We start from the raw sequence: 8,441 nt of genomic DNA, 5'->3' as shown, positions 1-8,441 counted from the left end.
CACCCCCAGCATCTTATTACCTGCTCTGAGGCTACACTCTTCCCGTGGGGAGTTATCCTATCCCTGTGCTGCATATCTACATCAGCCTCAGCGGTCTGCCTTGCAGCGGCGGTCCTCCCTGACCGCAATCCACAGGTGGCGTAGTCTGACATTCAAAACCCTACAAATAGATTGTCACAACATTTGGTCTGACCACCCTGAGCCACGGGATCAGGTTGCCACTACTACCCCCATCATCACACTGAAGCCCGGTTCCAAGTGCCCCACGGCCCAGGGGGTGAGTCACAGTCACCGATTGGCTGCAGGGATCCTATGATTAGTCATGCATGTGACTCGCCCCCTGAGCCGTGGGGTACCCGGAACTAGGCCTTCTAGTGTACGGTGCTGATGGGGGTAGTAGTGGCAACCCGATCCCGTGGCTCAGGGTGGTCAGACCAAATGCTGTGGCAGTCTATTTATAGTTTTGTGAATGTCCGACTACGCCACCCGTGGATTGCGGTCAGAGATAACCGCCGCTGCGAGGCAGACCGCTGAGGCTGGTATTAGTGTGCAGCACAGGGATAGGATAACTCCCCATGGGAAAAGTGTAGCCTCAGGGCAGTGAAAGTGAATGCTGGGGGTGATGGTGCAGGCGCAGCATAAATGACACAGAGTCCAATGATGCAGTCCAGGGTGTTTTACTCACAGTTGATATCCAAGTCACTTCTGTCAGCAAGGACTGCCCGAGCCGTGCTGTGTCCACCAGGTGAGGAGCTGTCAACCCCCAGGCAATTCAGGAGTATGGCACAGGACCCCCTTCTGTCCTTTCTCTGGCCTCTCGTGCCCCACCAGTGTCCTGACTTCTGTCCGGCTACCGCGGACCGTGTCGGGTAAGCATTGGCCTTCACTTCCCGCTATCCTATATGGTGCCTCCCTAGCAGGTTTAGCGGGGGGTCGCACCAATAAATGGTCACAACCTCCGGTTCTTGGCTGAGGGTAGATTCGCCTCCACCAACTTAGGGATCCGGTACCTTTCCACGGCCTGACCCTTTCACCCGGTATAATGGGGTTTGCAATGGTTGCTGGCCGTTCTGCACTCTTAGGATCCCTCCTGCCTTCTTGTTTCTGGAGCCCTTCCACTCCTCTGTCTCTTCTCCTTCCTTCCTTCTTCTCTTCTTCTCTCTGGCCCCAGCCTTCTCTCTAGGCCTGCCTCATGGAGCTGAGCTGCTGCTCCCTGTCAGCTCTCTCTCTTACTACTCCTACTATTCTCCTAGACTTGAGATGGCTCCCACCTTATATCTGCTTCTCTGTGCTGAGCTCAGGTGACCTGCACCCAATGCGCTCCTTCCTATGCTCCAGAAACCGTCCCCTTCTGCTCCTACACCACTGGGTTCTCTACCCCCTCCCCACTCCAGCCAGGGACATGGTCAGTTGTGCCTGCAAAAATGGGAGCACCATCGAGCTTTCCCCCGGAAATGGGGAGTGTGTGCGTGTGCAGCTAACTGAGCCCTGGTCCACACTCCATCCTTACCTGGGAGTGGAATATCACACCTCTGGTTGAGGTGCAATACCCCTGTAGCAACCGAACCCTCGGGGTGCTACACATGCCCCAGGAGACCAGACACAGACACACTGGAATGGCGTTGGCTGCAGGGTTCCCGTGATATGTCATGCATGCTCCAGGAGACCAGACATAGACATCACTGGAATGGCATCGGCTGCAGGGTTCCCGTGATATGTCATGCATGCTCCAGGAGACCAGACGCCGACATCACTGGAATGGCGCCCGCACCAGAGGAGAGCATAGCTGCTATTTCACATGATTGAAACCGTAATTAAGAAGGGGTTGTCTGAGTAATGGACAACCCCTTTATTTCAGTCTGCATCAGACACGTGTGGAAGGAGTTCAGCTCCTGAGCCGCCTCCACATGCGTTCACCTCAGCGCGGACGTACAGTTACGCCCATATATGCAAAGGGGTCAAATTCATATAAAACATTAAATGTTATTCTGAATTTATTTGCCTTTCATTCATTTCTAACAGTAAATCCTCATAGTAGTTGGTGCTGTTTTTCAGATTCAGAGCTCCAAATTTTCATAAGCAAAATTAAAGGGGAGGCATCATAAAAAAAGTTTACTTTAAATGCATTCAAAAAAATTGGCAATATTTTCCCATATCAAAATTTATATTTAAAATGAGAAATCTTAGAATAGCCTCAGTGGTCAGTGTAAAAAATTCTATGTTCATATGTCCTGTTCTTTCAGGAAATCTACATTAACAGCAATAAACTCACTTAGACACTATGGGCCTCATTCAAAGCCAGAATACTAGTGTAAAAAGCTTTGAAAAGTCACAAAGTTTTAGCGCAACTCGAAGCTGGGCTGAAATTGTGACTTTTTAGCGTTCACACTCCATTTTCACCCAGCCCTGATAAAGTGGGCACCAGCAAAATTTTATAAGCTGTGGCATTCTCTGTGCGACATATCTTACTCCAGTCACTGACTGGAGTAAGATTATTGGCAAGGCACACATGGAGACACACAAGGCGCTCGCTAGTTCTCTGATAGTCCTGATTCATTGACCTCTGCATGACTCTAGCACACCGACCTCATCAAGATTAGCATGAACACCACCGGTCTGAAGTCAGGGCCTCTGTTTTGCATTGAAGCGTCCAATGAGCTTGTACAAAGATCATTGGGTGAAGGGGAGGGGAGTAAGGTCTGGTGTGACATCAACTGTGATTGGTGGAACCTGCGTTATCAGCTGTATGTTACCTGTCATTGTAATCCGGCCTCTGATAAAAAGCTTTGCTGAAAATTCTTCCAGAAAGGACAGAAGTAAATGTCTAAAATAGCCCTGGTGGCCAGTGTGAGAACTGCAAGATTGTGAGAAGAAAGTATGAAAACATTAAAAAAACACACGGAAAACAAACTAATTGAAACATTTTCTGATGACTAGATCTGAGCGAATCCATTCAACGGGAATCAAGTTCATGTTGAATTTTTGTGCCTAAAATGAATGTCACCTTTTGAGACATTGCAGAAGATTGCATCAGTCAGAGAAGACGGGCTTTCCCAGAATGCCTTGCTGCCATCATATTAGGTCTCATCTGCATTGCACGCACGAGTTGTAGCAGTTTTAATGGATAGAACGTGTACTCAATGTATGGTGCTATTCACACACCAGTGTTTTTACACACCCCTTGTGTCCATACAGAACACACAGAGCCATGTCCATTTTTTTTCCGGCAGCACGGATGACACAGAGGTCCAATAGTGGTCTATGGGTCGGTCAGTGTGCCATCAGTGTCCTGTACAAGTTTAACATTGTATAGGAGAAGCTTTGTAATTTCTTTATCCATCGGTGAAAAACACTGATCGAAAACTGAGGACACCGGTACCATTTTTTCACGTATAGGTTTAAACCCTGCACATGTGAATGAGGCCTAACATAGTATAGCTCAGACAATTAAGAAGGACTATTATAGCAAGTATAAAAGCAGAAGCAGGAAAGGAAGCAGCCATTTTGTGGTGAACCTGGATAGAGAAAAGTACATCACAGCTCACAGCCTAGCCATAGAAATAGGGAGAGAAAGCCATGAAACATGATAGAAAACAGACAGAGAGAGAGGGCGACATCAATGCAGTGAAGGGGATTAGTGTGTTAAGGAAAAAAGGGAATGGCGTCATACATGTTTTTCAGGGCAAGTAGAGGCTTTGGAAGACATTTGCAGAGAATGGAATTTCCTGGGAAAACTCTGCAAATGTAAGTTTCAAAAGTCTTGCTCATCTTTACTGATCGGTCATTATCCATTGGTGGCAGTTTTACCTATAGTACGTTCCCCTCCATACAGGGCAGTAACTCCCCTGTGGGCCTCATTGTTCCAGTTACCTTACACATCTTCCTTCCGTGTAGTGCACATTCCCATCATCTTCATGCTTTCCCATCCTGCACAGCCGGCTGCAGCGGAGGAGGATCAGGACAAATTCCTATCCTCCTCCTTGAGGGATAAGAGGGAATGTGGAGCCATCACCCTGCTCCATGCTGCTCTGCTCCTCCAAGCTAATTACTCTAAAGGCAAACCTGGGACTGAGCTTTATATTAACTCTTCTCCTCCCGCCTTCTGGATGCTACATAGCTAATCTGTTGGGTTAACCCTGTAGTGTGTAAAGTGCTGAATTATACAACAGTGATATGTCTTCTACTCACAAAAATGGTGTAAGTGTGATGAGTGTTTTTGATCAGTTTCATCACAGTTTGGTCAGGGTTCATTAGCTTTTCTCAGCTGAAAATAAAACTGATGAATGTTTCTCCCCCTTCTCATAACCAACAGTCCATTTCATGACTGGCACACAGATGACATCCAAATGCTGTCCACATTTTTTGCGGCCTAATAGACTTGCATTGGTGATACTGTATATAATTTTGTGTGGACCACTTAGGCCTCATTCAGACATCAGGTTTTTTCATGTACGAGAAAAATGGAGCGAGTTTAATCAGTGATTTTTACCTTAGGTTGGTCAGAATTACATCAGTACTTTTCCCATCGGTCAGTCAAAAACGGACAAACTTCATCCGAGTTCTGGCCCATCTTTTAACAGACCCGGACACTTTCATTGATGAATTTGATCTGACACTTGAATCAATATAAAACATATCTCAATGAAAAATCATGGACATGTGAGCATCCCCATAGACTGTCATAGGTACACATGCTACCTGTGAAAAAAATAAAAAATAGCACAGAAACTAACAGGTGAATGAGCCCCAAGACTGTGAAAATACACTGGCATGTAAACAGGCCCATAGACATGGGTGTACATAGAAATCATGGGATCCCATAGCAGAAGTGCTAGTTGCCCCCCACCCAACAAAAAAAATAACATTCGACGGGGTCACAGAAGAGCATATCTCACAGCTTTCCAGCCTTTAGAAAGTAATTTTCCTCCTACTGAAGCCCCAGATTCCTCTTTCATTGCATGTTTAAAGTATGATACCAACAAAAGTGCCCAACAAACACAGTATGTGAATTCTTTCACAGTACCCTGGACATGCACATAATGATGACCCTACTGTACTCGACTTCAACTCCCCCGGCAAAGTATGGTGACCGTGACACAGTGTGATCCCCCAGCTTTGGCCCCCACACAGCCCTCTATAAAGTATAATAGGTCATCATACAGTATAATGGCCCCACACCTCGCCATGCTGTATAATGGCCCCCACTAGCTCTCCAAACAGTACAACCAAACAGTGCAATGACCCCCACGGCCCTCCACATGGTATGATGGTCCCCACTCAAACCTTCACACTGTATAATTGCTTGCATACAGTATATTGGCCCTCACATAGCCCTCCACAAAGTATAAAGGCTCCCACATAGCCCTCGAAATATTATAATAGCCCCCACATAGCCCACTATATACTATAATGGGCCCCATATTCCTCCATATTGTATAATGCAAAATCATAATCTTTTATATAGTGTGCTGAACCCTATAGTCCTCCATATAGTATCATGCACTCCCCATAGTCTTCCATATAGTATAATGCACTCCCCATAGTCCTGCATATAGTATAATGCAATCCACATAGTCCTCCATACAGTATAATGCACCCCATATTCCTCCATATACTATAATGCACTTCCCATAATCCTCCATATAGTATAATGCACTCCCCATTGTTCTCCATATAGCATAATGCACTCTCCATAGTCCTCCATATAGCATAATGCACTCCTCCATATAGTAAAATGCACTCCTCATAGTGCTCCATACAGTAAGATGCACTCCTCATAGTCCTCCATATAGTATAATACACTCCCCATAGTCCTCCATACAGTATATGGCACTGCCGATAGTCCTCCATGTAGTATAATGCACTCCCCATAATCCGCCATATAGTATAATGCACTCCCATAGTCCTCCATATAGTATAACACACTCCCCATAGTCCTCCATATAGTATAATGCACTCCCCATGGTCCTATATAGTCCATACAGTATAATGCACTCCTCATAGTCCTCTATACAGTACTATGACCACCACAATGTGTTCATTGATTTAAAAAAAAAATACTCACCTCTCCTCCATGTTCTCCGCTGCTCAGGTCTATGCAGCAAGCATTCTGAAGTGCCTGCACATCTCAGGGCAGTGGATGCCATGTAATGATGTCATAGGGCCCGCTGTACTGAGACGTCAGATGCTGAGGAAGAATGACGAAGTAGGAAGTCACAGGCCCCATAGTACTCGCGTGGCCTATGTTCCAACAGTGAGCTTTTGGTTTGCTTTTGACACTAATTATTTTCTGTGGCAAAAACTGAGTGTTTTACAATTCAAGCAAAGTGGATGGAATTTATAGAAACCTCATGGCCACTGTGCTTTAATTTTATTCAGCGTAAACTGAGCTGCGGTGTGTGTATCAAATCCACATCATGTCAATTTCTCTTGTGAGTATGCTGAGTTTTATGTGTGCATTTTCCCCATAGATTTTCATTAGATGCCGAAAATCTGCAGGTAAAAACGCACATACATAGTCCTGCATATAGTATAGTGCAATCCACATAGTCCTCCATACTGTATAATGCACTCCACATAGACCTCTATATAGTATAATGCACCCCATATTCCGCCATATAGTATAATGCACTCCCCATAGTCCTCCACATAGTATAATGCACTCCCATAGTCCTCCACGTAGTGTAATGCACTCCCCATAGTCCTCAATGTAGTATAATGCACTTCCATAGTCCTCCATATTGTATAATGCACTACCCATAGCCCTCCATACAGTATAATGCACTACCCATAGTCCTCCATATAGTATAATACACTCCCCATAGTCCTCCATATAGTATAATGCACCTCCATTGTCCTCCATACAGTATAATGAATTCCCCATGGTCCTCTATACATTACTATGACTACCAAAATGTGCTCATTGATTTAAAAAAAAAAAATACTCACCTCTCCTCCTTGTTCCCCGCTGCTCCGGTCTATGCAGCAAGCATTCTGAAGCGCCTGCACATCTCAGGGCAGTGGGTGCCATGTAGTGATGTCATCAGGCCCGCTGTGCTGAGACGTCAGACGCTGAGGAAGAATGATAGAGGAGGAAGTCACAGGCCCCATAGTACTCTTGTGGGTTATGTTCCCACAATGAGCTTTCGGTTTGTTTTTGACAATATTTATTTGCTGTGGCAAAAACAGAGTGTTTTGCAGTTCAAGCAAAGTGGATGGGATTTTATAGAAACCTCATGGCCACTGTGCTTTAAAGGGGTTGTCCACTACTTTCACATTGATGCCATATCCATAGGATAGGGCATCAATTTATGTTTGCCCGGGGTCCCGCACACAGCATCCCCGCCATCAGCTGTTATCGGTGCCGGCGGTGGCCGCCGGCCGGAAGTGCTTACCTTCCGGTGACTCGTCGCCATGTTGTAGTGGTCGGCACTTGTTAGTGCACATCAAACTGCCACTCAATTGAATGGGAGGCGGATGTGCAGTACCCCGCGGCGGCCACTACAGATGGATGGCCAAACACCGCAGGCAAGTACTTCCGGCCGGTGGCCGCCGCCGCCAGCACCGATAACTTCTGATCGGCAGGGGTGCTGCGTGCAGGACCCCGGCCGATCATACATTGATGCCCTATCTTATGGATATGACTCGCCCCCTGGGCCGTGGGTTACCCGGAACCGGGCAATAGGGCAATAATGGGGGTAGTAGTGGCAACCCGGTCCATGGCTCAGGGTGGTCATACCAAATGTTGTGGCAGTCTATTTGTAGGGTTTTAAATGTCCGACTACGCCACCCGTGGATTGCGGTCAGGGTTAACCGCCGCTGCAGTGCAGACCGCTGGGGCAGATGTAGGTGTGCAGCACTAAGTAGTATAACTCCGCACGGGAGGAGTGTGGCCCCAGGGCAGTATATAGATGGATGATGGAGGGGATGATTCTGACCGCAATAGCCAGGAAACGGAGGCCTCTTAAACAGTTCAGGGTCTTTATTAGAACAGGTGAGACGACCCAAAAACAGTCCCGGCTAGGAGGGGGCCTGGATGTCTGAGAACAAGTGGGAAGCTGGCCCTGGTCAGGGTGAGGGTGAAGGCCTACCATGCTCTCTGCGCTCTTTCTGGCTATTTCCCTCCTTGTGGTGTAACAGCCCACGTTCCTGAGCTCACCGTGTCTTCTCGCCCGTATGGCTTGCAACTTGGGTCCCTTTCTACTCTTGGCCTGGTGCAGCTTTGCTGGTCCCTTCTGCTGTGGCGGAACCTCCGGGCTTCTTAGGCCAAGGAACATACAGTCCCCTGCGGGCTGGTTATTTGCTGTAGGACTTGGATTCCTAACAGCCTCGGACACCAAGTCCGGTAGATCAGTTTCTCTCTCAGCCAGGACAGGCTCTCCTCGCCTTCCGTCCCTGGCTCGTGGCTCCTCTACTGCCACACGACCTCCTCAGCTTCAGCT

Source organism: Phyllobates terribilis, unplaced genomic scaffold (genome assembly GCF_046119375.1).
Source record: "Phyllobates terribilis strain yellow unplaced genomic scaffold, ASM4611937v1 Scaffold_1039__1_contigs__length_458448, whole genome shotgun sequence".
Taxonomy (NCBI): domain Eukaryota; kingdom Metazoa; phylum Chordata; class Amphibia; order Anura; family Dendrobatidae; genus Phyllobates; species Phyllobates terribilis.
This window is presented reverse-complemented; position numbering follows the sequence as displayed.